The 24,888-nt window shown below is 41.5% G+C and overlaps 1 pseudogene; it reads right to left on the bottom strand.

Annotated features, from left to right (window-relative positions):
* Positions 1-6,809: 6,809 nt before the first annotated feature.
* On the bottom strand, positions 6,810-8,545 carry LOC101589003 (annotated as a pseudogene).
* Positions 8,546-24,888: the final 16,343 nt, after the last annotated feature.

The following is a 24,888-nucleotide window of genomic DNA, read 5'->3' as shown; positions in this document are numbered from 1 at the left end:
AAATGTTGCAGTCTGTGGAGTGGAGGGGAAGCGGAACTGGTCAGAAGACATGCGTTTTGGCCCTGACCCCTGAGTTGAGTGGCTTCAGGCATGTTACTCACGGAGACTTTCATCATTTTCATGAGTACAACGAGGAGTTGGCGTCTGTGACACGAAGTTCCCTTCCAGCCCTGTTTTCTTTCTGTGGCTGGAAGTAATGCGAGGACTGGGAGACGCATTCTTCCTAAATCTGGCCTTTCCACTCCCGTCTCCTCAGTGGAGAACAGAGAGAACGCCGATGTCACAATAATTTTTCAGTGCACATCAACTTTAAAGCATATTGTAACAGTAGGTGAGTTCTAGGTGAATAACAATTGATAGTTTCCAAAATTTGCCTTTTATCCTCCCCCCTTTCTTTCCCTCCCTTCTTTAAAAGCCTTTAAGAGGCAGGCACTACTACAGCTTTTGCTTCTTGGGAACTCTGCTCTGTGGGTCAGGCTGTCCCCTGGGAAATCCCTCATGTGCTGGCACCTCAGGGCTCCAGAAACTGGTCATCTGTGAAAGCCGAAACAGCGCTGGAGTGAGCCAAGACACCACTTGTGGTTCCAGCCAACTGTCCCCAGTCCAGGCCATTCGGAGTGAAAGGACTGCGGCAGCCTCCTGCTCCTTCCTGGTGCCAAGTCCCAGTGGGCTCGCAGCACCTGCTCAGGAAAGCTCTGGCACGCGGGGAGGGGGGGGTGAAGGGGCAGGGGAAAGCAGGGTCTGCTACCAGGTCAGACTCCCACTTGGGTAAAACTGCTCCTTTCTTGTCTCTTGGTAACTTGTCTGGATTTTGAGCATCTATTTAAAGCTTGCTTTCATACATTTCGTTTCCCCGGTATAATGTTTCTTAACTTTGAAAGCTCATGATAAATGTGGGTGGGGTGGAGGCTATAGATTGGATGGGCAGGATGGGAGAGTTGGGAGGGATGGAGTAAGGGGGAGATGAGGGTAAGGTGGAACAGGAGGGGAAGGGTGGGGTTGGAGGAAAGAGACCACCGATGACCCAATGAAATAACAAAGGAGTCAATGAAGGAAACAGCAGGCAATAAAGTAATCCAAGTAAACGTTCACTGAGCCACTGAGCGCAGCCAGTTCCCTGCCTCACGGAGTTTACAGTCCAAGGAGAGAGGCTTTCACACAAACATTCGAATACCTAAATTACAATCGTGATACAGTTGCCCCAAGAACTACAGAGGGATTCCAATCTGAGAGGTTGAGAAAGAAAGTGTTCAGACTGGGTATTTTTATGCCGTTTTCCAACTAGAAATCTAAAAGTAAATTATATCGCAACGTGGTGAGTGTTTTCATCCGGATGAAACTCAAGCACACACGCTGCTCTTCCCACCCATCCTGCACCCCTGCGCGGGTGGCTCGCTCCGCAGCCCAGCATCAGGCTGGGCGCTCTGAGGTTCCCATTGCACGCCTTGGTCGGCTGCCTCGCTCGACGTGGAGCGCCACCTGCAGTTTAAGTGCCACAGAGTCACAGGCGCACAACAAGGACGCTTTTCAGAGTAGGATGTTGACTACTTTTTGAAAATTGAATAAATAAATACTTAATTGAAAAAATGAATAACAGAATGAGTGAACGCGTAGAGCAGCAGGCAAATAAGCAAACAAGACAAGTGCTTTTCTTTTACTGTCATTGGCATCCAGAGTGAATTCAGAAGGCTCCAAGTTTTCTAGGAAGAAAGGCTTTCTCTAGGCGCTTTCCAAAATTTGTTTTGCAAAGCTGCCAGGAAGAATTCTAGACAATGAATTGGAAATAGCAAGTCTCATGGTGACATCCAAAGGTTCTTTTTAATACAAACTTCAGAGCTAGAAAGTTCCACAAAGATGGGTATGCTTAAGTCAAATTTGCCTTGTTTTTAATAAGTACTTGATAATTTATTGAGTAGTCTGTGTTACAGAAATATTCATAGCATTAAGATAAGACCAATTGTTGTGATTTATGGAGTGGCCAACATTGCAGCCATTAAACAAATGAAAAAATGTTCCAGATCTGTCATTTTTAAATCACCTTAAGGCACAATATGCAGCGCTATGACCACATTCCAATTAGCTTGACAAGAAAAACTGAATGGTTATATTTCAAAACTGGTATCACATATATATAGATAATGATAGAACTTATCTGTCTCCTATACATTAGACACATTCTTTCCCAAAACTTGCTCCAAACGGGGCGAAACCTTCAAGTAGGCAAAGCCACATCCATAGTTCCATTCATTCAGGTCATTTGAGCAACATTTATTGCCTGTGGTGGTGACAGGTGGTGGTGGTGACATGGGGGAGGTTCTAAACCAGGGTGCTTGAGGTCCATTTGCAGCAAGGCGACAGCAGACGCAAAGAAAATCCATGTACTATGTGTCTACCACTTCTAAATGCTCTCCAAAAATAAAAGATAGAGTATTGCTGAGTGGCTCCAGATTAATTTGGAGGAATCACAGAAGGTTCCTTATAAATTAGAGAGCTATATATTTTTTAGTTTATTTATTTGGTATGGGGTCTCACTGTACAGTTTAGACTCATGGTGATCCTCCTGTCTCAGCCTCCTCAGCACTGGGTATCACCACACCCAGTTCTGGGGCTGGCATCACATGCAGTACCTGGGATTGAATTCGGGACTTGCACTTGCCAGGCAGGAGCTTAGACCCCTAAGCTATGTCCCCAGTCTCAAGAGTGCTACATTTTTAAGTACCAACTTCATGAATGGCTAAGTAAAAAGACACAAATATGGAAAGACAAGAATGCTACTTTTGGGCTGTGGAGGATAACTCAGCAGCCTAAGTGCCTGCCTGGCCAGCGCAAGGCCCTAAGTTTGACCCTGGTACCGCAAAAAAAAAAAAAAAAAAAAAAAAAAAGCTACTTCTGCTGAAAACCTTTTCATCCGAGATAATGGATCAAAACAAATACAATGAAAATATTACTAGAATATATGCTTCTGGCAATTTAGAAAGAACTTTGATCTTATCCACTCCTATAGTTCTTCTGCTCTCTCTATAGTTTAGATTAAAATACTCAATAAAGATTTATTGAGGCTTAATATGATATATACATAAAAATCATATATATATATATATGCACAGTTAAAAAACATATATATATATATATATATATATATTCCTGTCATTCAAGCTTTAGTGAATGCTCATTTATCAGAATGCTTTTTTAAACGTCTTCAATGGCTAATTTGTACTTCATCAAATTTCAGTGCATCTATAGTAAATTTACCCTCCTCAGTCCGCCTCCCTCTGTCTCCAGGTTATGTGTTCTTCCTTTTCAACAGGAACTGACTTTGCCACTCGGTGTGGTCTGTTCCTGAATCCACCAGTGCCACTGACATGTTCATGGCAAACGTTCACAATTTGGATTCCCTCGCCTGGAAGTACTTCTCTTTTCCTCTACTGTACTCCTTCTTCAAGTGTAAAAACTCTCATCTTTCTTCAAAAACTATTCTGAGCTCAGAGTTATTTTTTTCTCAATTCATTCTTTTCCTTTTCTTCTGCCTCTCTTGATCTCAAATTGATACATGTTCTATATTCTAGGCTACATCAATAAACATAATCATATAACTCTGTTAGACTTTTCACTTTTATAAATTAGTTTTGTCTCCTCCTCTCCTCCTCCTCCTCCTCCTCCTCCTTATTGGGGTCAAACTCAGGACCTTGCACTTACCAGGCAGGTGATTATGCCACTGAGCTACCTCTCTGGCTAGTTTTGTCTCCTTAATGAGACCCTAACCTACCTGGCTGACAAAGGCCATAGTGAAAAACAAGAGTGGAAGGGAAGCTGGGATTAAACCATGGAAAACCTTGAATGTCAGATCAAAAGTTTGCATTTAACCTTGAGACATAAATAAGGCTATATCTCATTATGTCAGAAGAAAGAGAAACACATCTTCCCAAACACATCTTCATCTCCATAGATAACTTATCATAATCAGATAGTTGTCAAACACCTATTTTAAAGAAATCACCTTTTTTTGTTTGCTTTTGTATTTGTCCTTTTGAAACCAAGTCTCGCTATGCAATTCAGTCTAGCCTCAAGCTCACTAACCCAACCTCATATCAAACACTCAATTATCTTCCTGCCTCAGCCTCTTGAGTGCTGGAATTACAGGACTGCACCACCATACCTGGTGAAATCATCTATTTTAAAGAAAAATGTACAGTAAGAAAATTTATAAGTCCTATTCTCCATAGAGTTTTCTTAAAGTAATTTCTTGTGTTAGTTGAGTGGTGAATCAGCGATTTTCCCTTAATCTCTCCTGCCTCTGATATTGGAAATGACTGAGTGTTTTGGTTTCCTTGCAACTTCTTCACAGGGACTCTTTCTCACCCAGGAAAAATAGCTGAAATGACTCATGATGTTCCGCTTGGCTAAAATGGGCAATGGAGCTCTCCAGGGGCATTGAGAAGAAGAATAAAGTAATTTAAAATATAATTATGTCATTTTGCTTATGGAATTGTTTGCTTAACAAACTCTTCCTTAGAGAGACACAAATTTTACTGTGAACTTAAATAAGAAGGAAATTCAAAACTTCAAAGGTAAATAAGGCCTAACAAAAATCCTCTTCGAGGAGAAGCAGCGCAGTGAACCAAAAATTGCATTTATGGAGTCAGAGAACGTGATCAAAGAGCAAATGGATATATTTAGCAATTACTTGGCTTTTGCATTGAAACATTTAGGTTGAAAGAGCAGTGTTTCACTGTTTTCTCCAAAGTGTAGGCTTCTTTGCCTTAAGACAGCTTATTGTGTCCAGCAGTAGACACACTTCATTGCTTCTGGACTCTAATTTCAAATTCACCTGCTTGCTAAAAATTATTTGCAATCTTAAAATATTGAGAACTTGTTACCTTTGTGCTCTTTCATAGACATGCCCAGAATGTGAGGCACCTGCCCACACCTTCCTTATTGTGATCAAACAAGGTGATGCCCTCCCTCCTCCTCCCAGGCCCCTCACTATACACAGTGCCCCTTTTACAGCCTCTTCTTTTTTAAAAAAATTGCACTTTTGTGCATCTTCTATACAATTTTTCTGTTTAAAAGGCCCCTAAGTGCAGCTCTGTCTAATATTCATAAGCACAAGAAGGCTGTGATGTGCTTTATGAAGAAAATAAGTGTTAAATAATGTAACTCAGTTGTGTCCCAAATTTTCTGATCAAGGAGATCATGGGGCCACAGAGGAAAGTGATCAATGATGTAGAGTGTGCCTAAGGAGTGTCACATGGAGAGAAAACATTCTCTCAGGCTTTCACAGAGAGCAAATTGGTCAAGCAATGGTTATGACTCATCCACATGGCTGATACTGACAAAGGATCTACAAACTGTGGTGCAGGGTTTCAGGATAAATCCTGAGGGGATTTGACTGACCTTATCAGATACAAAAGTTACACTTCTTGTTATATAGGTCTTGCTTTATCTTGGTCTTATCCATCCAGAAGAAAAATATAAAAACAGTGTATAAAAAATAAAACCATACTAATATGCTGAGTTGTAAAGGGCTCAAGTCAACAACTTCTGACATTACCAGTCCTACAGAAAACCCACTACTGTTGTGCACTACTGGACTATATTGGAATATTTTGCTGAATTCATGCACCTACAATATTTAAATGACAATGGAATACCCTTCTCTGACAAAACTAAACAAAAAAAGGGGATACAAATGAACAACCATTTTGAATCTGTATATTCAAAATAGTTAGGATAAATATACAGCTACTTTCTCTTAATTCAATGAATAGAAAGATTTGTCCTAATTGTGTTTGTGGACAGGATATCATGTCTGCATCTTGTACAATGAATCACCACTAAGACAACAATATGCAATGTGTTAATTATTGAAACTGTCCTACTAATAGCTTTTGAAACTGTCTCATTGCTATTTTTTCTCATAAAATTATTTAAACAAAATAAACATCTAAAATTGATTGGCAAAAAACCAAAATAAGTGTCAAATAAGCTTCATTTAACCATGAAGGACAGTGTGGTTGGTCATGACTTTAGTGTTCATGAGTCAACAGCATGAATTAAGTAAGGTGTCTTTCAATGGAAACACATACAAAGCAAGGGTATATATTTATTGGTGGATAAATAATGTTGTGATCAGACTTTGGGGAACTTAATCCTGTATTTACCTTAGAAGCAATGATTGAGTATATTCACTAATTCATTGTTTGTAGTGGCTTTATAGAACACAGCTACCATGATACCAAGAATCAGTGGAATCTGGATTAAAAGGCTCCACTGATCAGAACCAAACATCTCATGCTATTCATTGACATAAGGTGCAATGTGACATCAGAGGCACAGGTTTTATGTTGGGTGGATTTGGAATTGAATCTCAGAGCATCTACTCACTAACTAGAAGACTTCCCACAATTTTCTTTACCTTTCTAAGGTTCATAGTTCCAAGATATGGAGAGAATTAAATGGAAGGATGTGCCTAGAGCCTAGCACAGTACTTAGTATGAAGTAAGCCTGTGACCTACTGTTGCAATTGATTGTTCTTTCTGTGTCAAATAATGCAATCTCCATTTCAAGAGCTCATGACATTATATATTTTTTTTTCAGGTGGCAAAACAAGGCTTTATTTTGGAAAAAACAATTGAATTGGGTTTTGGTGAAGGGCACAGGCAAGAAGGGGTACCCCAGGTAGTAATGTCCCCCAAGGGTGGGTTGAGGGCTAAGCTGAGCCTCAGGCAGATCTCTTGTTCCTAATGCTGCCTTGTACAGCTCTCTCTGCATGGGCTCTCAGGCAGCCTCATGAGAGGTGTGGCTGGAGAGGCTGCTGTGGCCCACTCACTTGGGCAGGACATCAGAGGTCTCAGACACCAGCTTCCCATCGCAGGTCTCAATCTTCTTCACAACCTCAGCAGACTTGGTGCGGGTGAAGCCAGGGCTTGTGAGGCTCCCAAAGCCAGGGCTGGTGAGGCCCCCATAGGGTGAGCTCACCATTCCTGAATAGCCACTGGTGGTATGGATGCTCAAGTTTTGCATCCCAGCCTCCAGCCTGTTCTCCTTGCCCTCCAGCAGCTTGCAGTAGGTGGAGATCTTGATGTCCAGGGCCAGCTTGATGTTCATGAGCTCCTGGTACTCACACAGCTGCCAGGCCATGTCCTGCTTGGCCTTCTGCAGGGCAACCTCCAGCCTGTTCTCCTCATCCTCCAGCAGCTCTTGGTAGGTAGCAATCTCAATGTCCAGGGCCAGCTTGACATTCATGAACTCCTGGTACTCACACAGCTGCTGGGCCATGTCCTGCTTGGCCTTCTGCAGGGTGGCCTTCAGCTGGGCCAGCTTGGCATTGACATCCTTAATGGCCATCTCCCCATGCTGGTCGGCATCAGCGATGGCAGCCTCCAGGGATGCTCTCTGGCCATTGAGGGCCTCAATCTCTGCCTGCAGGCGGCTAATGCTGCAGTTCATCTCAGAGATCTCAGACTTCATGCAGTGGAGGTCATTCCCCATGCTTCCCAGCCTGAGTCTACAACTCTTCATACTTGATCTGGTACATGTGCTCGGCCTCTGCCCGGCTGCGGTTGGCAATCTCCTCGTACTGGGCCTTGACCTCGGCGATGCTGCCGTCCAGGTCCAGGGAATGGCTGTTGTCCATGGACAGCACTACAGGTGTGTCTGCGATCTGAGACTGCAGCTCATGTATCTTCTCTTCACACAGATGTCTAAGGAAGTTGACCTTGTCATGACATTATAAGAATGAAAGTGACTTTCTTTAGACAGGACTCTTGGCTCTGCAGTGAAGCTCTCAGAATGCCATTTGTATAGAACTGTATATATGTCAAGAGCCAGACAGGAAGCTGGAAAACCAGTTTACAAATTAACTTCTTATTGTTTTACCCCATTTCCGTCACCCAATTGTCTGTTAAAAATGGGGCTTTCCAATTATCACATACCAGGCATTATTCTAAATTTACACGCATTCAACTCATTTAGGTATACATAACAAACTGTTCTATTTGGCAACACCCATCCACAGAGTCCTGAAGATCATCTCATCTATCCTTCAGTTCAGATGTAAACATCATGTCACAGCTCATCCAGTGTTCCCAAGGGTGAGGATGTGGGAGGGAATCTTCAGCCCCTACCCCCTGCTTCTCCCCAAGGGGTGGCAAGCATTCCAGAATCCAGGGAAGAATCATTTTTTTCTGTCTCTTTGAATATTAGAAAGCACCTCCCTGAGACCTTCTCCCTCAGTGGACTCAGGGACAGACATCATGCCACACCTGCCCACAGCAGGGCACAGAGGTGAAAATAGCTGCAGCTTTTGCTGATGAAGGAGATGAGGGCAGACATCCTCACTACATGTTGGCCTCGAAAAGAAGCATCTAAAATTCAATCTTATTCTTTCCACTGTGAAAATTAGCCTTCAGTTAGCATTTTTTCTCTACTTAATTATTCTAAAAGAATGAACCACTCTCTCCCAAAGTTATATTTCCAAATGCTTCTCTTATCTTACCTCTGTGGTGCAGACCCACAATTGCTTTTTGGAAAGTCTCTCCTTCATTTTTGCAAACCTTGCTTTCTTCTTCCTTTACTCGATACATGAAGTCTCATCTCTTATCAGAAGGGGAAACAAGAACAGATTGAAGAGACACTGAGAATAAAGAAAAATAATGCTCATAGAATCTCTATTGATTGAGCAATGCTGGGGACATTAATCACAAAGTTTTATTTTCTGAAGAACTTTGGAGCACATCTGGAAATTAAATAAAAATAAGGGGGTTCAAATCCACTGACATTTTCCAGAGAATTCCTCAAGACAATTAATAAGATTTTATACATAGAGGCACAGAAAAACTTTGATACTGCTTAGTCTAAAAAAAAAGTCTTTAAAGTAAGTATCAAAATTCACCTCAAATAATTGAGCTTTTATTAATTCCCTCTCTTCTGTGGCACCACGCATGGTCCTGGAGTCTGCTTCTTGGTATTTATTTTGCTGGATTTGTTTTCTTGTCTGCACAAAGTAGGCAAGTAACTATTAATTTTTTTTTTTAAATTCTAACAGCCTAAGTTAGTCTAAGCCTTAAGAAAGGAGACTATTTGTTGTGGAAGGCAAGGATGTAAAGACCACATCTCTCTTGAGAAATACTCTGATTAGGTGACTCTTTCCAAAGAGCCAAGGTCAAAATTAACTCTGGATGGGGCTCTCCCACAGCAAGAAGGAGACATTTATTTGGAGACCTTCTTTGTTAGGAAGGTGGTTGTTGGACAGTGCAAGAGAAGAGAAAGGAAGTGACTTCAACCTTTTGCTTATCTGTAAAAAGCAGTGGTTACTCCCCATGGTTTGGTATAGCCAGCCTGTCAAGAATCATGGCGTGAGGCCAAGTTGAGGCAAGAGAGGGCAAAGAGCCAAGTCTGGACTTTACAGCTCCTTTCCTCCCTTCTCTTCTCTTGAGATTCTGCTGCTCCCTCCCCTCCAGGTACCCATGAATGTTTAGTGAATCATCAAATACCACGGGCCTCCCGACTCTCTTCGAGAAACCTAACTTGTGTTTTATGAGTTGCATTATTTTCCCTCAAAATCCCTGTACTGAAGTCTTAAGCCCAGGATCTCAGAGTGGCACCTTATTTTAGATTGTCTATGCGGAAGTAATCAAATTAAGATGAAGTCACTAGTGTGGGCCCTACACTAATATAACTAGTATCCTTATAAAAAAGGATAAGATTAGACAGATAGATGTGTAAAATACAGAACATCATGCAAACATAGGGTACCACCAGCAAATCCAAAAGATAATATTACAATAGAACCAGTGCTGCTGACTGTTTGACTCTTCCAGCTTCTAGAACTGTGACACAGTATGTTTTAGGTGTTTAAGCCACTCATCGGTGGCACTTTCTTATGCCAGCCCTAGCAGACTCGAGTACTAGGATATCCAGTTCCACTTCCCAGGTACATTTGGTTCGCCAAGAGGAGGAAGCCTCAGAATTCTTACCTGGTTCCCTGAGGCTTATACAGTTATATTGTCCTTAATTTAAAATCCCATAAAAGTGCCAAGTGACTAACACACAGAGACTTCTCAGTGATTGTCCTTGGCATTCCTTTTGGACTCATTCCTCATTACTCTCTCCTCACTGATCTAGCTGCAATGATCTACTTATTTTCTGGAGGGAAACCTCTCATACCTCAGAATTCCTACACGTGATGTTCTCTCTTCCTTAAAATACCCCCAACACACCAAGCTCTGGCCAGTCACCACTTACCGCTCAGGCACTCACATCTCTGGGGAAGGTACCCCTGAACTCCACCGAGACTGAATCAGATGCCTTTCGTGTGTGACCCACAGCATCATCACATTCTCCCTACCCTTATCTCAGGAAGCAGACTCCTTGGTGACCATCTCCCTCCTTGGCTACCTCACCAACCAGACAAGGGCAGGGGCCCTTCCATGCTCAACCTCACTTTTGCGGCACAATGGGTATCACAAAATCCAGCTTCACACATTGTAACAATATGCCAAAACTTGGTTTTTGAGAATTTTCTTAACTCATTAGTATGAAATGACTGCATTGGAAAAGTTGTGGCCTTTAAATGTTAAAAAAAAAAAAAGGCCCCCAACCCCAAAAGCTTGAGAACCTTTGCACTAAGCCAGATGTCCCACAGAGGAGCCCCGGGAGTCTAATCCAACCTGCAAATGGATTAACTTGTCCTTCCCCATGTTCCAGATGGCTCCAGAGACGAACACCTCTGCCCGGGTGCAGCTCTGGGGGTACTGCAGCCCCCACTCCTGCTGTCCTGCACGTGCTCTTTTTCTCATAGTGTTGCCATCTAGACTCTGAAAACTAGGCTCCTTAACAGCATTCTTCGGAGATTCTTCATCCAAACGTACTTTCTTGAAATTACCTCACCCAAACGTATTATTCTAAAGGAAGGTTTCCCTGCTTGCCTTTTTCACAGAACACCCATACTGCCTCTGGAAGCTGCACAGGGGGATTATTTGGGGTATGAGTAGGCAGGGCATTTTTTCCTATAAATCTGCAAAACAATTCACTCAAGGGGATGAAAAGTAGCTGCTCACCAAGGGTCCCTCCTGTCTTACAGAAGGTGGACCATGCTTACAGATGATTGATTTTCATCACTCGGAGTCCTTCTCTAGACCCAGCCAGAGACACTACAGAGCAGATCTGTCAACTCAGGGGTGGTGTGGAGGTGAGGGCTGGAAAGGCCCAAGTCATTCCCAGTCAGAACTCTAGGCAGCAGAAGCACTAAATCACTGACAGCGAGGTATAAAATGTTGCTGTTTCAATTCTCTTTCTCATCTTTTAAAATAACTTCAGGAACTGGGGAGATAGCTCGGCAGTCTAAGGACTTGCTTGGCAAGCGCAAAGACCCAAGTTCTATCCCCTGGAATCCTGGGCATACCATGCTGGTCCCAAAACTGTGTGTGGTAGTGCATACCTGTAATCCCCGCACTGAGGAAGCTGAGACAGGAGGGTCGCTGTGAGTCTGAACTGTGTTGTGAGACCCTGTCCCCAATCAGCCATCAATCAACCAAACAAACAATTTCAGAACAAAGAAAAGGCAGTTTTATCTTAGAACTCATCCAGACTGTTTTGGGTTCATGCTGTGCTAATGCTCAAACCAATAAAATGGCACAGCAGATTTATTTGGGAGACCCTTAAGAAAGAAGAAGAGGGCCGGGGAGATGGCTCAGTGGGATATGCGCTTCCCTGGCAAGCGCAAGGGCCTGAGTTCAATCCCCAGTTCTGCAAAAAAAAAAAGAAAGAAAGAAAAAAGAAAGAAAGAAGAAGAAATGTGCTATTCCACTCGGATTGAGAAGAAGGAGGCAGTAATGCAGCGTCTTTCTAGGTGGAGAGAGGAGAGAGTCCACAAGCAGAATCTGTTTGCTGTGGCTGAGTTCTCTCTCGAGGTCCATCCCCCACTCCCTGACACCCTTCTGCATAAACTTCTCAGAGACACCTTTGGTGTCCTTGGAAAGACCTTGTTACAGTGCCAGAGACAGGTTTCCTTCTGATGCGTCTCACGAACTTGCTTTCAAGACTGCCACAGTTCTGTCCCTAGTTACCCTTTCTTTCTGCCCCTCACCAGATTTCAGCCCAATAGGCCAATTGTCCAACCCTTCTATGACTTCAGACTTTAAAAATCTTAACCAACAGTGAAGAATTCTGTCCTGGGTTTCTAAAAAACTCAGTTTATAATCTCCCCCTTTCCCCCAACCAGCTCATGGGGTAGCGATTTCCTCAAAAAATTCCAACAAATTAGTTAGGCACGACTCCCCTTCCTGAAATGATGTTAGCTGTCTTTAATCAAGCTTGCTTTTCCAACTGTTCTTGATTTGATACCTTAAAGTAGTTAGAGTATTTTTTTTCCCTAACTAAAGCTAAACTGCTTATCTCTTTGTTCCCAGCATGCCCACAACTAACTGACAATGTTTTAGGGAGAGAAGTTTTGGGATGAAGACAGAAAAGACTTCAAATCTTTTAACTCATCCTAACATTTCCATAGCCAGACATCTTGTTTTTCTTTTTTTAAATCCAATGATAAATGTTTAAAATCAGAGTCCTGAAGAAAGGTGCCTCAAAGTTACTTGTGGTGCTTTAAAAATGTTAATATTTCCTCTGTACATTTGAACAATGTTTAAAGTAGGGTCATCTTAATTATTTGATGCCAGTGGTGTGAAGTTCCTACACTAATTATAGCCATTATCTGCTTGACATCAGCAGTGACAAATCTCAGCCCATGAAGTTAAAAAGTTAGGCTATAAATATCCACTATTAGATAACTACAAAATATTTGCCTGAAGGCTTTGATAGTTTAAAGCTTTCCATTATACACATATACAGATATGTATATTCTTGTAGCTATGTATATTTTAAGATACATATGTATTTCCACAACACCTCATGTGTGGTCATGATATCCATCACATAAACTTCTTCGTTTTCCAAACCCAGGGATACAGTTTCAAGCCCTATATAAACTGGCTTTAGACTGCACATATGCACCACACCGGGCTATACCACATGGATGGCATTATTATTTCCACAGTCTGATTCACAGTCCAAACCCAGGAGAGTGTCTCCAGGAAAAGACTTTTTAGGACCAGGTTTCCAATTTGAAACTCTCCATGGGAATTTCCAGAATAGCTCTAATACTTCAAGGGGAAAAAAGTGAAGAAGGACTGAAAACCAGAACCAAAACCAAACAAAAGGAGCAGCATTAAAAAGTTATGTGATGAAGTGGGATGCTGTAAAGTTTTTATGATGACTTGTTTGGAAAGAGTTTCTTTAACAAATGCAGTCATCTTCTATTCAAATGCAAACCAATAAAACATTTTATAGTGCACTATCACATGCCATAATGTGTATGGAATGACGAAGCCCAATAAGATCTTGGAAAAGAACGTTTTGTTTGCTCTTTAGGAAAATCTGCCTTTCAAAGAGAGAGGAAAAAAGTGAAGGAAGAAACAAATCTCCTCAGAGTCGTGGGGATGGAGAACTGTCTAGCAATTACATCAATTGAGAATGGGCACAGAAAGGGGAACTATCTCTTTTCCAGGAAATGGGAAAACTCATGAAGGGAAAAAGAACTATCTTCACATATTTTAAGGGATGTTATATAGGAGGGTTTTTAGTTGTAGTGTTGCAATGTAAAGTTACAAAGAACAGAACTAGGGCCATGGAATAAACATTGGAGTGCAGGAAGGTAACAGCGGATGAGCTTCACTGTATGAACTTAGTTAGCTGGGGATCCAGTGAGGGGGTCTGTCTGTGCACATCCTTGGGTGCTCTTCTTTGCTGCTGCTATTTCACATCTCTTGCTTCTCTTCTGCCGTGACCTAAGTACCTTTGTTCCTCTATGCTGTACTGTATCTTCTGTTGCGATATATCTTCCTTGGAACTAATCCACTATGGATGGAATCCCCCCCAAACCATGAGTCAAATTTAATCATCCTTCCTTTAAGTTGTGGGCATCAGGCCTTGTACTTCAGCAACAGAAAAGTTGACTATGACAGGGTAGATTTCACTTAATAAAGAAGCTCCTGATATGGTAGCTGCTCAACAAAGGAATGTTCTGTGTTGGAAATTATTGAATTCTCCCATCTAGAAGCTCAAGCAGATACTCAGTTACCATCTGCTGGGTAGGTGACATGAGGCATGATGCTATAGTTTGGATTTTTTTTTTTTTTTTTGGCGGAACCGGGGATTAAATTCAGACCCTTGTGCTTGCCAGGCAAGCGCTTATTCGACTGAGCTATTGCCCCAGCCCTATAGTTTGGATGTTGATGTCTCTCAAATATCTTTATGCTAAAACAAGGCCCTGGGGTGGTGCTGCTGGAAGACACTGGAACTTTGAGAGATGCTCCTGAGTTGGAGATCCTTGCTCAGTGGGGTATGCTCTTGAAGGGGATTGTGGGATCCTTCTCCTCTGTCTTTTGTTTCCTAGCCACTGGGTGAGTAGGTTTGCTTTTCTGTACCCCACCACCATGACATGCTCCCTCACCACAGGCCCAAAGGAACAGAGCCAGCTGATAATGATCTAGAATACCTGAAATTATGAACAAAAACTAGAACTTTTCAATTTACAAGTTGATTATCTCAGGTATTTCTCTGGCAGACAGGTGACTTAGACAGAGATATGGGTCCCTGTATCATGTGGACTCTGGATAAACTGGTCTCTGTGATTGCTGCCATGTTTAGGTTTAGATGTTGCTGAGATTTTTTTTTTAACACCCTAAGTCAACAATATGAGACAGTTTGAATCCCCTGTAAATCTGAGTACAGATTCTAAATACAGTTTTTATTTAAATAATTAAAATATATAAATTTGGCCAGGTTTTTTAATGTTTCTTTATTAAAAAAATGATTTCTAAAAAAAAAAAAACAGAAAATGTTGAAGCAAAGCTTTCTTCAAATCTCATTTAGAACATAGACTTTTTTCTGTTTATTCATGACTTATTTTGTCAAATATGATCAGATAGGGATGAACAATAGGTTAAAAGGGGAGTACAGAAATTCCAAAAAGTTCAAAGAAACCATAACTGTAAAATTCTGGACAAAACTTATAAAATGTATTAATAGGTCTTTTCCCTTCCACATCACTACCTCTGATTTCTTTCTTCTTTCTTCTTTTTTCTTTTTTCAGAATCCCTCATCTGCCAAAAGCTCCCTTTTTCCATGGTTAACTCCCCCTAACTCTCATTTCCTATTCTTCCTAGGTTCTGTTCTTACCTCCCCTAGCATATTTTCATTCTGAGGTAAAGCAAAGGAAAGCTGTTCCTATTGCTCTCCCCCTTAACAGGAGACACCAAGCAGGCTTTCTGAAAGGATAAGGAGTAAGACAGTCAGAGAATTACTGTACTAGCCTCATTATCTCGCTCCTTGTTTATCGTTAAACTTGCCAAAAAATTGCCCAGAAACAGATTTGCTGCCATCATTTAAATGGATTCTCTCTTTCTTCTACTTTCTTGCCAAACTTACCTCATGATACAAGAGAATCTGAGACAGAAGAGGGCAATGTAATAAGCCCAGGATGAATTTCCTCCCTGCTCGGAGCCCCCAGAGGCCTGACAATCCATATTTCATGCCCTGCTACTCACCACAGAGGGCTGGCCTTGACGCTGTGTGTGGGGAAGGGAGTGCACACGGAAAGCAGAGGTAAACTGGTCATTAGCATTTCTACGACACTCTACACTGGTCAATGTCGCATTACTCAGTCTAGACAGGAGTTTTCCTGGGCGTGATGTTTCCACCCATTTTCCTCTCTTTACTTACTTTTCTTTTGGGGTTTCCTTTTTGGTCACTAAATTTTCCCTCTTGTGTGGAATTCCAGTTGTTAAATTCCATGAGAATCCATTTCAAGGGGGAGATTTAATGAAGAGAGCGTCTTGCTCACAAAGCATAAAGAAAGAGACATAGTTTTGAGCTTTTCATTAAACAGAAACATATTATTAAATAAAATAGTAAATATGCCCAGTCCATGACTCTTTAAAGGAAAAGATCTCATTCACTACGTGGAGGCGTGAGTGATACACTGAGCACAACAGGCTGCAACTATCTATGAACATGTTAAAATGACAGATACAGGATGCATGTGCTTTGTGATGTCACCTTTTTATGTTTAATGTCTCATTTATTTCTTACATGAGCTTATGAGGTGATACTATTTTTTTTTTCTTTTTATCCTGAGAGATAAAAACGAAATTTAGAGACTCAGAAGAAAGACTTGGCCAAAGTCATGCCAGGTCTTTAAACTATTTAAACCCACATCATTCTCTCTGAACCAGCATTTCCATCTTGCTTTAGGGGTTTCTGCTGTGCACCGTGAGTAGATGCTTCCATTTCTCTCTCTATTTGGGGTAGGGGCAGTCTCTGCATCTGTGACTTTGACAGGAAGCCCCAGCACTTGGAGTTTCTCATTCTGCGGCAACTCCAGGAAACGCTGTTGGAGCCCTGTTCGGACTTCAGCCTATTCTCACTACTCTTTCCCAAAACTCCCCTCCGAAGGGTTGAAGAGTCTCTGACTGAACAACGTAAGGTGAGCGTGGGGGAGCAGGAGCAGCCGAAGCATGAGCTTCTCACTGCAAGTGCAGCTGTCCACCGAGTTCACATAGTAACTCGAGTAGGTGTGTTACTCAATACACCACGAGAAAATGCCCACCCCGAGAGTCTAAAATTGTGGATTTAATAGGCCTCCTGCTGCTGCTCGGCTGCCTTCCAAGGGCCGGCTGACTTGCTTCCTCTGCCAGCGGGACCTTCTGTCAGAGACTCTGAGAGATTATGGTTGTTGATCTGTAGTGAGAGGTGACAGGCGGCCACTCCGCAATCATGGGATGTTAAAATTGATATTAAATTTTTCCCCCAAAAGGTAAATAGAGATTAGGAAAAGCAAGAAAAGCTCTTTGCCCTTGTCCTAATGTTTCAGTGCCTTTAGAGAAGGTGTGCTGGCTCCCAGCCAGCTTTCCACACTCAGAGCCCTAAGTCCTCCAAAGACTCATTCTGGGAAGATCTTGGCATGAGGGCGCCCTGGCCACCTCAGGTGGGGCCTTCCAGAGCTTGGCTGCTGTGGGAGCTCATATCCAACTAAGCCCTCAACCAGCCTCCAGGAGGTGGCCAAGCCAGCAGCAGAGCGGCCTCTTCTACAGAGGCTGTTGCCTTCCCCTCCCCTCAAAAATAGCAAGAAGCCCCTGAAAATGGTCTAGGATGTGGCAATTCAAGAAGCAAAAGGCTTTTAAATGCTTTGACCCAGGTTGGAGAAATAGCTCATCAGTGTAAGCACCTGCCTGGCAAGCACAAGGACCAGGGCTTGATCCCTGGCCCAGAACCCTGGAACCCTGAGGCATGCCATGCAGGCCACTGAAACAGAGCATGGTGGCGCATGCCTGTCATCCCAACACCGGGGTGGCTGACAGGAGGATCACTATGAGTCCAAGCTATATAGCAAAACCCTTTACCAAAAAAATAAATAACTGATTTTAAAAATTAAATGCTTTGAACCCAGGTATAGCAAACATTAGTTAATGATTAGGAGATTTTTTAATAACTAACCAAATGAACTCATTAGCGATGGAAAACAGTGAAAGTAAGGAGTTCGTCTGCCTATGAAAAGTGCTTGTTTGATGAACTCAAACAATTCAACCAGTCATGGGAGAAAATTAATCTCCTGGACACAGAGGATGGGTCAGGTTTTTGTTGATGAGAAATGAGAAATATTTTGATAGTTTGATTAAAATATGTATCAGATGAGTTATATAAATGGCTATGGTCTTGTTCTTTTGCCAGTTTCTGCATTTAAATAGAAATACCTGCTCCTTTGGCCTCAGCTAGGTTGTTTTTCATGTTGTGGCCTCTCATGCTATTTCTAGTCTTCGTAAATGTTCCTACGACGAGGTACCCATTGTATAGACTCCTCCTTTTTGGAATGCTTTCTTAAACAATGAAACCAGGCTCAATCACCTGGCTCAGTAGCTGACATCCATTAGCACGACTCTGTCCCAGTAAATTCTTGCCGCTCTCTTTGGTTGTCCAAAGAAACATCAAGATGCCTTAGGTATATGTGGAGACTTCTTCATTTTAGGGTTCATGGTGGAAGGTCATACTAGTGTAGAAATATGAATTTCTGGTAGCATAGAAGCTGAAGATACAGCAAATCATTTTTTTTTAAAATTTCTTTAGATATGGAACCTAAGTATGTGACCCAGTCTCCTACAGTAAGACACATCCATCGAGGAATTCAAATCTGGAAGCTGTGATGCTGGGAGTTTAGCTAGGTAGGGAGACTCAGGTAGAAGAAGTAGCTATGGGGCAATGGAAGTCCTGTCCTAGGCAGCATCCAGTGCTCAGAGTTAAAGGGTACAGAGGTGCCAGCTGCAGAATCCAGGTATCACAGCTGTAATCTTGTACCAGAGAAATTTTGCCTTTAACTCTGGGCATTTTCTTGGCTGTCGAGTTCAGGATCATGTTCTCTAAGAAACTTAGGAATACCATGAACTACTGAAAGCCCTGCTGCTTATAACGAAAACAGTTGAACTGAACAGTAGCATTTTATTTTGTTTTTTCATATTGGGCATTGATCATAGGACCTTCCCATTGAGCTGCATCTTCAGTCCTTTTAAAATTTATCTAATTGTTTTAAAATTTTGAGATGAAGTCTTTCTAAGTCACTAATTTCCCCAAGCTGGGCTCAAACTTGGGATTGTCCTGCCTTAGCCTTCCAAAATGCTGGGATTATAGATATGTGCCACTAATCACAGCTATAATAAAATTGTTATAGGTAAAAGTTCCAATTTTTTAAAATAACAGAATATCATCTTAAATTCTAAAACTACATTGGATGACTGGGGAGATAGCTCAGCAGTACCTGCCTGGAAAGTACAAGGACCCATATTCAATCCCCAGTACCACATACCATGCTGGCCCAGGAACGCTGAGTACATTGTGCCAGTCCCAAATCTGGGTATGGTGGCTCACACCTATAATCCCAGCACTGGGCTGAGACAGGAGGATCACTACTAGTCACTACCAATCTGAACTGCATAGTGAGACGTTGTATCCAACAAATGAAAAAAAAAACCACAACATTAGTATATTTCAATTTGTGGAGTTTAAAGAGAGTATATTATGAACATAATGCACATACTCACAGGAATGCACTGGATAGCATTCCACATAAAATGTTACATGCTCTATCTTTGGGGGGCTACAGACAGTACACTCGTGCAGCCTGTTCTCTAGGATGTTTGCACAATGATGGAATCACTTAAGGATGCATTTTTCAGAAGCCAACATGGTTGTTAGGTAATGAGTGACTGTGTTTCCATGCATGCAGGTGTAGGCACAGAAATATAAGCACGTACACTTTGTGTGTTCATGTCTGACTACTATTGTTTGAATCTTAAATGTCCCTCAAAAACCCATGCAGTAAAAGCTTGGTTCCAGAAGAACACTGCTGGGAGAAAGCAGGCCTTTAAGTGGTGAGGCTTATTCAAGGTCAGTGAGAACTCAGGACATAGGAGAACCTGTAGTGTAACATTCTGCGACTCAGTTGTGTCCCAAATTTACTGATCAAGGAGATTATGGGGCCACAGAAGAAAATGACTGATGATGTAGAGTGTGCCTAAGGAGAGTCACATGGAGAGAAACCCTTCTCTCAGGCTTTCACAGAGAGCAAATTGGTCAAGCAATGGCCGTGACTCATCCACATGGCTGACACTGACAAAGGATCTACAAAGTGTAGTACAGGGTTTCAGCATAAATCCTGAGGGGCTTAAACTGACCTTGTCAGATACAGAAGCTACATTTCTTGTTATATAGGTCTTGCTTTATCTTGGTCTTAACAATCCATCAGAAAAGTATAAAAATGAGGCATAAAAAGTAAAGCCATATTAATATGCGTAACTGTAAAAAGCTCAAGTCAACAACTTCTGACATTGCCACTATGGATAACCCACTACTGTTATGGACTACTGGACTATATTGGATTATTTTTCTGAATTCACACACCTACAATATTTAAATGGCAATGGATTATCCTTCTCAGACAAAACTAAACAAAAAGGGATGATACAAATGAAGGACCATTTTGCATCCGTATATACAAAATAGTCAGGATAGATGTACAGTTACTTTCTCTTAATTTAATGAGAAGAAAGATTTGTACTAATAGTGTTTGGACAAGATATTATGTCTGCATCTTGTACTATGAATAACCACAACGAAGACAACAATATGCAATGTATTAACTATTGAAACTGTCCTACAAATCGGTTGTGAAACTGTCTCATTGGTGTTTGTTTCTCAATGAAATTAATTTAAAAAGCACAAAACAAATAAATAGAGGTAAGGTTTAGTGGAGTGTCTTTTCTCTTTAGAAGCTCATTATCTTGGATATTTGATATAATTACACAAAACTCATTAAAACATGGTCCAAGACACACAGTTCAACATGTCCTGGTTAGGACTGAAAGCTAGTGACCTCCAGTACCACATTTTAAATTTTTCCCTGTCGTTGTGAGACCCCCTCTCCATCTCCATAATTCAATTGCTTTCTATCATTTTCTCTCTTTCTTCAAGAATATATATATATTTTACCAAGTAGAACAGCATTCTTCTCCTTTCCCAACCAACTTCAGCTATGCTAATCAAGGATGCAAAGTGAAGTGAGTCCAGCATAGGCACCTCAGCCAACACCAGCCACAGGGTGGCATTCATTTTGAAGCAGAACACAGCACGAAGTGCAATGTGAAGTTGTTAAAAGGAGAGTGTGCGCCTTATTTCCTCAGGGACATGTGCTGAACTTGCTGAGGAAATCTGGGGCTCTGAAATCCTGGTTCCTGAAACGCACACACTGTTTTTCTTTTTTCAACAAGAAATCCAGCAATGCAGAGGGAGCTGAAATCAACTTACCTGGGATCTCCACTTACATAAGACTTTTCAAAGTTCATAGTCAAAGTACAAGAATATTTTAGAAGTTCCAATCCTCAAGATGACTGTAGAGAATCAACCATGGCAGGCTCCGCTATCTCCACCTTACATAGAGATGAAGAGACCGAGGCCCAAGGTCACTCAGGGAGTTAATGTCAGAGTTGGCCCTAAAATCTTGAACTCTGGCTTGTGCACCTTACCCTTCTCCCTCCACTGTGCCATTTTCCATGGCTTCACCGTTTGTCTTCTTGGATAGAGATACATACTCATATACGACTATCTGTAGATCCACATGGGCTTATATTTACATATTTGATTAAACTATAGAAATATATAAAATACATACAACATTGTACAATGAATGACTTCAAGTGAAAGGAAAATATCAACAAACTGCCTATATGTTCTTCAGAAAGAGTGAGTAACCAGATTTCAAAGAACCCACCCATGCACCTGAGACTCACCTTGGACACTGTCTGGTCCCCCTATTCTCAGTGGTAACTGTCCTTGCCGCTCTGTTCCAGGGTAAGTCTTGCTCATTTTCCATTGTTTAACTTACACATCTCTTCTCCTGGGAAGCTCCTTTGATCCCCATCTAGATTCAGACCTTACCGTGTTATGAAGTCTGGATAGTGAATTCCTTCCTCACATTACCATTCATTGCATGTGCCCCAGTGACTAGTGTAGTCTCCTCCTTTACCAGTGGCTTCAGTTATCTGAAGTCAACTCTAGATTAAAAATATTAAGGGGCCTGGGAGATGGCTCAGTGGAATAAGCGCTTCCCTGACAAGTGCAAGGACCTGAGTTCAATCCCCGGTTCCACAAAAAAAAATTAAAAGGGAAATTGTAAAGATGCACAACTTACGAGTTTTAAATTGTGTGCCAACCTAAATCGTGTGATGAAATCTCCAACCACACCACTAGTTTCACCCCGGGATGTAAGTCATCTCACTGTCTAGCACAAATGTGCTGTGCACACTACCTGCACTTCAGGCACTTAGCCAGGTGGTTTCAGACTGATTGTTCAGGTGCCCCAGGGTTTCTGTTCAAGTAACCCTTGTTTTCTTTAGTAATGGTCACACAGAATAGTAATAATGGCAATTTAAATATGCCATGAAGAAGTCCTTCTTGTAAGTGAAAAAGTGGAAGCTTGTCATCAATATGATAAGGAAAAAAAAAATCTATCTACAGGGTTCAGTACTGTCTACAAGTTCAGGCATTCATAGGAGTCCTGGAGCATATCTCCTGTGAATAAGGGGGACTGTTCATTTAATACCTGCTTTGGTATACCACTGTATCCACAAAGCTAGCACAGAGTGAGTTCTCAATAAATCTTTACTGAGTGACAACATGAAAATGCAGGGAAGCTGTCAGTTGCAACTGGTGGGTCTTCTCATTTGGCCTGGTAGAAGAAGTAAGATGAATCAAATAATCAGAGGACCTGAATCTGAATCCTGGCTCTGTCACCACCTAGCTGTGCAACAAATCAAGTTGCTTGAGCTCCCTGGCGTGCAGTGACATCATCAATAAAGCTGTGATAAATGCAATTATCTATCTCTTAGACCTGTTAAGAAACAGTTGAGTTTAAAAATACAAAGAAAGTTCAAGGATGTTTCTTTTTATATAAGACAAATCCTATAAATATTGTCAGTGCTTTTTTTATAACTAGGTAGAAAAAAATGCATGTGGTTAAAAGCAGATTTGTGAGTTTCCTGGTGTGAAAATGTGGAAGATACAAGACAAAGACAGTTTCTATCTTCTGGACCATTTAGGAGATGAGATTGAGAACAAGGTTGGAGGTCAGAAACTTGAAGATGGTGATACAAACAAGGCTGGTGCACAAAAATCCTGTATTAGTACCATTGTAGGAAAATATCAACAAATTGCCTACATGCTCCTCAGAAAGAGTGAGTAACCAGATTTCAGAGAACCCAGTCGTGCACCTGAGACTCACCTTGGACACTGTCTGCCCCCCCCATTCTCAGTGGTCACTGTCCTTGCCTCTCTGTCCCAGGGTAAGTCTTGCTCAATAGAAGCTGCCTCTTACCACTTTCTCAAAGGTTCCTTTTAGACTCACAAAGCCAGCTTGCCTCCAGGAGGGAGGAGCAAAGTTGCTTGGCTAATTCTACTTTGGGAATGGAAAAGTCAGAAGCACAATATGTCTGGTACCTCAGAGAAACAACCTAGCCAGCAACGTGAAGGCCTGAGTCCTTAATGAGCTCGTGGAAGCACCAGATACACAAAGAGGAAGTGGATTTTACATTCTAGGCAAATCTGGCTCCTTTTCAGTAGTTCTCAGTTTCTTGACAGTCTGGGATTCTATTGTATCCTCAGGGTGATCGACGCTGTTTCCTTAACGTGAACAACTACAGATATCTGTCTGCTGGGACTGTTGAACCGATCTGTCACTGTGTGATGAATGTTTTCCTATTGCTCCACCGAAGAGCATTAAGTTAAGTCTTCACTTTACTTCCACAAGTAGTTGAGACAGCAGATGGCCCTTTTGGCAGTTATGGGGAATTGCTGCAATAAGAGGTTCAAAAGAGTGGCATCCATTTGTTTGTGGTTAAAACAGGCTAGGCAAACAAAGAACTATTATTGTAATGTTATTGGAGGGGATAGTGGCTGAGGAGGATGGTGTTGGTGCAAAGGAAGGAAAACTCCATCTGTTGCCTTCCTCCGATGACAGCCTGTAGGGCAAACAGGGGAAGCCAGAGTACCTTTAAAGTTATCAGGTTCTGTCTACAATGCCTGAACAATGACAGTTTCATAACTAGATGACAATATAAAGTCATTCTCAAGAAGTACTCATATGCTTTAATGAATGTATTAATATTTATAATCAAACCCTAGAACATATACTTTTTTTTTACATTAACGACAGTTTGGAAGCACATGGACAAATTATATCATTTATTCTGTCTGGGGGACTTCTATGATCATGTGTGCCTCAAATTATTTTAAAACAAATGAAATTGGGAACCCTACTGGACATTTTGCAAATAATTGAGAAAGGTGTTAAAGATGATGAAAATATGCAAAAAAAAATAGCAAACAAAATTAAGGTCCCCTCAGTTAAAACAGACTTTGGTTCTGACCATTAGTGGACTGAAACATTTACCACATTAAGAAGCACTCTTGTTGCTATAAAACCAGGATATCCAATGAACTCATGGGATTATACCAATTAACTGAAAATAGTCACTGTTCATAACCACAAAATCCAAACTGAAAAAAGAAATTAAACAAGACTCTGTAAGGATGTGAACCACAGAACCTTCAGGGATATGAAGATACACAGTCAGGAATGAATACAGACAGACAGGCAAGCAGGCAGGCAGACAGGCAGACAGATATTCTCTAAACACCATAGAAAGAATTACAGAAATTTGAAACTTTTTGCTGTTGATAATTATATTTTGCGTTCTAAAGGCTGTGTTGTGAGACCTCCTAGACTCAGTCATTCAGAGTGTAATGAATGGCCACTTGTGGGCTGGGAGAGAGTATTGTTTTCAGTTAATATTCTAATAGATCAACTAAGAAAACAAGTTCCTGGCCTCAGTCTCTGTTGAAATGTGAAATCAAGACCAGAGACTTAAAAATTATAATATTAGGTATTTATTGCAGCTTGAAGTGTCGGGGATGTCTTCTTGCTTAGCTAACAGGTTGCTTCCTTGTGGCAGAGACCCTTGAAAAATCCTTTAGCTCTGACTGACCTCTAGAATTCCTGACTTACTGAGGCCTTGGACAGAGCCAGTAAATAATAACCCTCTTCCCCACTAAGCTTTCAACTGAGTGAGAAGTATAATAAAAGGGTCAACAAAAGAAGGTAAATATGTGCTTCCTTGTTTAATGATAACATTAAATAGGAGACAGTCGCTTGAATTTGGAAAGTAAACTCTGCTTCACATGGAACACCAGAATTACAAACTAACCCACTCAGCTAATCAGCTTCCCAATTGC

This window comes from Octodon degus, unplaced genomic scaffold (genome assembly GCF_000260255.1).
Source record: "Octodon degus isolate 3935 unplaced genomic scaffold, OctDeg1.0 scaffold00047, whole genome shotgun sequence".
Taxonomy (NCBI): Eukaryota; Metazoa; Chordata; class Mammalia; order Rodentia; family Octodontidae; genus Octodon; species Octodon degus.
This window is presented reverse-complemented; position numbering and strand designations above follow the sequence as displayed.